We start from the raw sequence: 6,935 nt of genomic DNA, 5'->3' as shown, positions 1-6,935 counted from the left end.
CTTAGACCTGTCGGGCTTCATCCCTGGAACTGAAGATAAAGCCAGTCTTCCCCGAGTTTTATGGGAGAGCTCCAGAGGTGGCAACAAGGGGAAAAGAGATGTAGAGGTTTAGCAATTATGTGGGAACAGTGTCTGCTACAGAAAGAAAATACTGTGCTTTCAAAATTGGTTCTTTATGGTTGTTTTTGTTTTGTTATTTTGTTTTGTTTTGTTAATTTTTATTTATTTATTTATCTACTTATTTACTTATTGGCTGTATTGGGTCTTCGTCGCTGCATGTGGGCTTTCTCTAGTTACGGAAAGTGGGGGCTACTCTTCGTTGGGGTGCTCGGGCTTCTCACTGAAGTGGCTTCTCTTGTTGCGGAGTATGGGCTCTAGGCGCGTGGGCTTCAATAGTTGTGGCCCATGGGCTCTAGAGCGCAGCCTCAGTACTTCTGTCACACGGGCTTAGTTGCTCCACGGCATGTGGGATCTTCCCCGACCTGGGATTGAACCCACGTCCCCTGCGTTGGCAGGCGGATTCATAACCACTGTGCTGCCAGGAAAGTCCCCAAAATTGTTATTAAATACATCTGATTAAGATTCTGTGGTCTAAGACTTCAAAAAACTATTCTATCTTCAACACAAACTCAGAGGAAGGCAGCTAGAAAAGTTATAAGAAACTTTTCTAGTGGGTAAAATTGCTCAAAAGTTGATGTTGCTTCCATTGTATAAAGCACATCTTCCCCAGTGGCTCTTAAACATCAGTGTCCTTGATCCATGGTAAAAAATAGAGTAAACATCACAACCTTATACATACTTCACAAACTACAGTGAAGCACTTACTACCTTACTGCCTGTGAACATACTCATGTTTTCTATCCAGTTCTATTTCACTTGTTTTTAACTATTCATCTCAATCCAGTAGATTGATTTCAGGACCCAGTAATGGGTTGCAACCCACTCTTTGAAAAACACCGCTTATTCAAGGGTCTGGCACGTCTCATTACTTTTTACAAACAACATGACCAGCATTATTTATTAAAAGCAATTATGATACTATTTCAATTAATCCTGCAAGTATCATTAACCTCTTTTTTTATAGCTGAGAAAACACACAGTGTGAGGGCTCTGTCAGGATCTTACGGCCAGTGAGGGCTGGGGGGTAGGGGTGGGGCAGACCTCAAATGAAGGTGTTCTGATTTTAAATAGGTGTTTTGAAAGGAAAAAAAATCTGGTATTCATGTGAGTAAAGTCTTTAGTTTCATCAAATGGCAGCTGTAAAAAGTAAAAGCGTAATTCTCACAATTGCATAATAAAAAATGGCCAAGTACAACTGTTCATGGCTAATTACCTCTGCCAGGCCACAAAGAGTCGTACCGACCATTAGACAATCCATTATATCTAATTAAGGGAAATTATTTCGCGATGACTCCAAAGCCTATTAGAGAATGTTTTGTGCTAAGTTTTCCAAAATGTTTAGAGCAGTTTATGAACCATAAGAGTGTTTGTAAAACTAGAACTCTGATTGGAGAGATTAAAAACACTTGATGTGTCCTATCTCCTCTCCTCTTCTAACTTCAGGGATCAGGTTGGCCCTAAAGGTTTTCTTTCAGTCATCAAAGAGTCTTTTCTGTATGGTATTAAAGTTATTATTTGCATTATTAAATCCTAAGCAGGAAAATTCCTTTGAGCTTCATGGGTAACATTTACTGTTCTAGCTCAAGGACAACATCAGCTAAAGAACTGTCAGCCCAGAAGACACAAAGAAGATGAACAATGAGCTCTCTGCTTCTCAGATTAGACAGTTGGGGTCAGGCCTACATTGTGACACAATGCCCAGCAATGTCCTTTCTAATCTCCTTTATTTTATTTTATTTTTTTGGAATATTTTATATTTTATTTTTGTGTTTTAATATTTTACATTTTAATTTTAATGACATGGTTTTCATTAGGGTTAATTTTTCTCCTTTTACTATTTACAAGGCAAACTGGATTCATCCAGGAGTATTCATTCCATATTGTACTAATTATAGCTTCTCACATCATGAAGCGTTTCATTGTGGAGATCTCTGTCTCTATCTATACATATATGTACATGTATATACATGTTTATATATATAATACATATATGTATATATACACACATTCAATTTTCTTTTTTTTTAAGCTCTTTATTGGAATATAATTGCTTTACACTCTTGTGCCAGTTTTTGCTGTACAACAAAGTGAATCAGCTGTATTTATACATATATCCCCATATCCCCTCCCTCCCGCGACTCCCTCCCACCCTCCCTATCCCATCCCTCTAAATCCTCACCCATCCTCGAGTTGATCTCCCTGTTTTATGCAGCAGCTTCCCACTAGCTATCTATTTTACATCTGGTAGTGTATATACGTCAATGCTATCTCTCACTTCGTCCCAGCTTCCCCTTCACCCCCCACCCCGTGTCTTCAAGTCCGTTCTGTATATCTGTATCTTTATTCTTGTCCTCTCACTGGGTTCATCAGTACCATTTTTTTAGGTTCCATACATATGAGTTAGCATACAGTATCTGTTTTTCTCTTTCTGGCTTACTTTGCTCTGTATGACAGACTCTAGGTCCATCCACCTCACTACAAATTCTAATCTTTAAAAGAAAAAAAAAAGCGAAGGCTGTCCAGACACTCAATAATGACCCGCTCCATCCCTGGACCATCCAGTTTTCGAAGTGTCCCAAGTGAGGAAGCTAGATGGCAGCGGACAATGCAGTGGCTGTGGGAAGCAGAGAAGAGAGGAAGCAGGAGCCAGGGATAAACAATGGCAGCATCACTCAAACTATGTTCCTGGTCCTCTCTGACAGATGGAAAAGCTGCCAGGTCAACAATCATGGTACAGAGGTCACAATGCACCACGATGAACTGTGCCAAAGGCAAGGCGCCCTGCAGGAATAGTAAAACATTGTCCTTACCTCACAGGAGACTGTCAGACTCCCCTGCTATGCTGGCCTTTCTTCCTAAGTAACACTTTTGAGAAGTCCACGAAACCAAAGGGCTGAGTCCGAAAGACCATATACTCAGAACCAAATATTAGAACCTGAAGTCCATCTAGGGTTTGCTGTTATTGTTGCTTGATTTGCATTAAAAGTTTTAAAAGCCTAAATAATTAAGTTGCACTGTTTGTGGATTTAATAAATCATTTTAATTGAATAGAATGAAATAACAAGAAGTAGATGCTGTCCTAGTAAATCCAGGATACGCAACATTTGGGAGATCAAAATGGTAAAGATATTTCAAATTTGCCTCTGTGAAGTTCTAACTGTAGATTTCAATAGGAACTATTTCTACTCCTCCCAACTACAGAGCAATCAAAAGAGGATCATATACAGTGAAAAAACAAAACCCAAATTTGTGTCTTTCTGTGGCTCTCCATTAAAACACAGACTCTGTGGAGACATATAACTTCTACTTCTTTGAAAACTTCCTCCCAATATTTCATACGGTGCCTTGTACAATAAGGAATGTTATTACCTGTGTTTATTTGATGCATTATTTGAGACTATGGCAGAATCTTTACAAAAAAAAAAAGAAAGAACAAACTGTTTCATCGAGGTTAGTATGTTTGTTACAAACACTTTAGTTACATATTACATACAACTTTAGAAATGTTGCTTCTGTAGGAAAGGAGACATAGCCATCCATGTTTCTGAGTTATTCAGGTCTCCTATTGGAAGGCAGAGAATTTGCAAAGAGATAATCAACTAGACTATGAAGTTTTCTGGGTCAGAAAAGACACTCAATACGCCCAAGACAGTCTGTGGTACTCAAGCTTGAAAACCAGTAAAAATACAAGGGACTAAGATTGGATCCTCTTGCACAGGCAGCTTTGGCTAGTAGGTTAACTTGGGGGTAACTAGCAGGACTCCACTCCCTTGGGTGTCCAAAGCTTGGAGAGCTCTATCTACTTCATGAACCTCCTTTGGGTAGTCCTGTCCACACAATGACCAAGCACCAATAGGGGCAACTGGGCGCATTTGCCCTAGAGAAGCTAGTGTCAAAAAGGGTATACTGGACGGAGGCAATTCTGGTTCTTGTGGCCTTAGGAACAAGCAAGACTTTCATGATCTGGGGCTGGGAGGGACAAGAAATCAGAGTCCCTCTCAAACCTTCTGATACTCAGAAAGTGTTGATACCACCAGCAAACATGCACTATAGTACAGGCAATATTATAATCACTGTACTTGTATTAATGCACTTAATCTTCATCACTATCCTATCAGGAAGGTAACCATTATTATCCCCATTTTGATAAACTAAATTTTATCAAGGTTAAATAAATTGCCCAAGTTCACACAGCTGTGGTGATACCAGGAGCCAAACTCAGAAAGTCCGTCCACAGAGCCCATGCTCTTGAAGAGGAAAGTTAGAAACTTACACTCAGCTAAAATAACTCCATGTTTGTTTTGCTTTTGTGAAATATGCTTGCTGCCGGGGAGAAAAACAGAAAAACAGGATGACCTAACAATCCAATGTAACTTTAAGATGTTTCGCTAAAAAATGGAATGTTCTGCACCTGCTCTCGTAAGTTTCTGTTTGGAAACTTCCATGCTCTGTAAACACGTGCCCTATAAACGTAAAGCTCACCCTGAGCTCGGGGCCCAGAACTTTGGAGCATTAGCTCGTCTGGGGCCACTTGCTTAATAGACCTGAGTTCTCCAACCCTCCGAGTGTGGTGCTTGGTTTCTCAACAGACTGATTTCTGCAACACTCTTACGCATAACACTACATTGCATAGTTCTACATCTCTACATGTAGTACATATGTGTGTACATGTTTGTGTGTACATGTGTATGTATGTGTGTGTGTACTACATTGATAGTCAACCGTGCATTCTGTCATAGAAATGGAATTGTCCTAAGGAATATTCTTTTAGCTGCAGTACTTCAAGGTCATAAAAAGAATGGTAAGTAAGATAAGAAACAAGAAATAACAAGGTCAAAGGATTGCCAAGCCTACAGAGTGGATTAGAGAAATTCCCCTACAGATTCAGCAGGTCTCCAGAGGATTCAGTCTGCTTGATACATAGAAAGCTTTCCTCCAAAGCAGTCATGAATATTAATAATCATGAGCATGGAGAATAATTTTACTTGACCAGACTTTCCCTGCTGTAAACTTCACTTAATGATGTGCACCAGACCAAGGCACCAAAATGAATTTCAGCTTTGTTGCAATTAGATCACCAATTTCCCTGGTAGCCAATATTTATTAATACGAGATCTGAATTACCTTATTAAAGAAGCAGCTTTCATCACCCACCCCCACCATCTGACGGGTGTGAGAGAAGGGGCATCAATGAGGGAGGTGCGGATGGAACAGATCCCTGAGTACCAGCAACACTTCTTCTTGTGTACCAGCACACCCTGCTTCGGAAATGTAAACAAATTGAACAGAAGGCTCCAGATAAACCACCTGATCCCATTTCATGCCTTCAGGGGGATGGATGCTTAAACCAACAAGACTGATAATTTTTTGCTACCCCTTTCGCATTTCCATGGACAGAGGTTCCACCCTGTCCTTGGGTGCCCTATCTAAGTATTTTATACACGGCAGAAAAGAAATTCTGTTTTCTGCCCAAGCATAACCTTTAGTTTAAATTAAATCCATTTCCCTTGAATGTTCCCTGAGGACAGAGAACCGTTTTGTGCCCTCCTCACAGGCGCGCCTATTACCGTAGGCAACATGATATTATTTCTTTGCCCTTTCCATCGTTTTTCATGTTTACTATATTTCTTGGAGACTTCTCTAAGGTTTCTGTGTGTTTTTTTACTCCATATTAAAACAATTTTTAAAAATCATGTTGATGTAATACATTTTCCTGGTGGAAAATTAGAGAAATACTGAAAAGCCCAAAGAAGAAATTTTTAAAAATCTAACATCTTTCTCAGAGCTAACTATTTCGATATATATCTTTCCAGTCTCACATACCAATGCACATTTGTGCTTTTCTGACTGTTTTCCCATGTCACTAATTATTGCTCTCTACTATAGAGTCGTGGTATTCAACTCAAGTCTGTGCATGGGCTTCATACAGCCAATGAATTCTGTGAAATTATATACAAATTCTTATGTAGGTACATATATGTTTTCTTCCCAAGAAGGGAGTTGGCTGCTTTGATCATATTCCCAAAAGGGTGCATGACCTCAAAACAGTTAATAATCCCCTTTTAGCAACAGCATCTTTCATGGCCATATAATATTCCACCATATTACCCAATCTTGCTATTATAAATTATACTGCAAAAAACATTTATAACTAAATCTTTTCATTCAAGCATTTCTCTAGGGGAAATAATTCTGAAATTAGAGTTGCTCCGATAATATTCACAGTTGAAAGCTTTTAACACACGTTGCCAAAGTCCCCTGTAGAAAAGTGGTATCTTTCAGAATCCCATCAGGAGTGTGTGAAATGAGACTTTTTTTTTTTTTTTTTTTGGCTTCACTGCACAGCTTATGGGCTCAGTTCCCCAACCAGGGATTGAACCTGGGCCCTCGGCAGCAAGAGTGCAGAGTCCTAACCACTGGGCCGCCAGGGAATTCCCCAAACGAGCCCTTTTCCCAAACAATCGTTAACACTGACTCTCATTTTTTAACTTTTCTAATTTTACTGGTTAAACTAAAATATTAATGTTTGAATCTTTTTTTTAAGGTTTGGGAGGCAGTATTACTTGTCACACACTAGTAAGTGTCTGCGGTACTAAGAGCACAGAGGAAGAATTCATCTCAGGTCATCTCGGTGCTGGTCCCACAAGACCATGATGTTGTTGACTCACATAATGATCAGCTCTGACCCACAGGTCTTTTAAAATAATGACCGTAGCTAGTCAATCTGGTAATGATTTTTATAGTTTTGGTTTCCTAAGTGCCTACTCTCACCCTTGTATAATTGTCTTTTATCCTGTTTGTCGAGGATTGTGTTC

General features: G+C 39.5%; 1 non-coding gene across 1 annotated transcript; it reads right to left on the bottom strand.

The window, feature by feature from the left end:
- Positions 1 to 6,478: 6,478 nt before the first annotated feature.
- On the bottom strand, positions 6,479 to 6,551 carry TRNAK-CUU (transfer RNA lysine (anticodon CUU)). The gene has a single exon. It is a non-coding gene; the product is annotated as a tRNA-Lys (tRNA).
- Between the last annotated feature and the right edge of the window lie 384 nt (positions 6,552 to 6,935).

Source organism: Hippopotamus amphibius, chromosome 7 (genome assembly GCF_030028045.1).
Source record: "Hippopotamus amphibius kiboko isolate mHipAmp2 chromosome 7, mHipAmp2.hap2, whole genome shotgun sequence".
In the NCBI taxonomy this organism is placed as follows: Eukaryota; Metazoa; Chordata; class Mammalia; order Artiodactyla; family Hippopotamidae; genus Hippopotamus; species Hippopotamus amphibius.
This window is presented reverse-complemented; position numbering and strand designations above follow the sequence as displayed.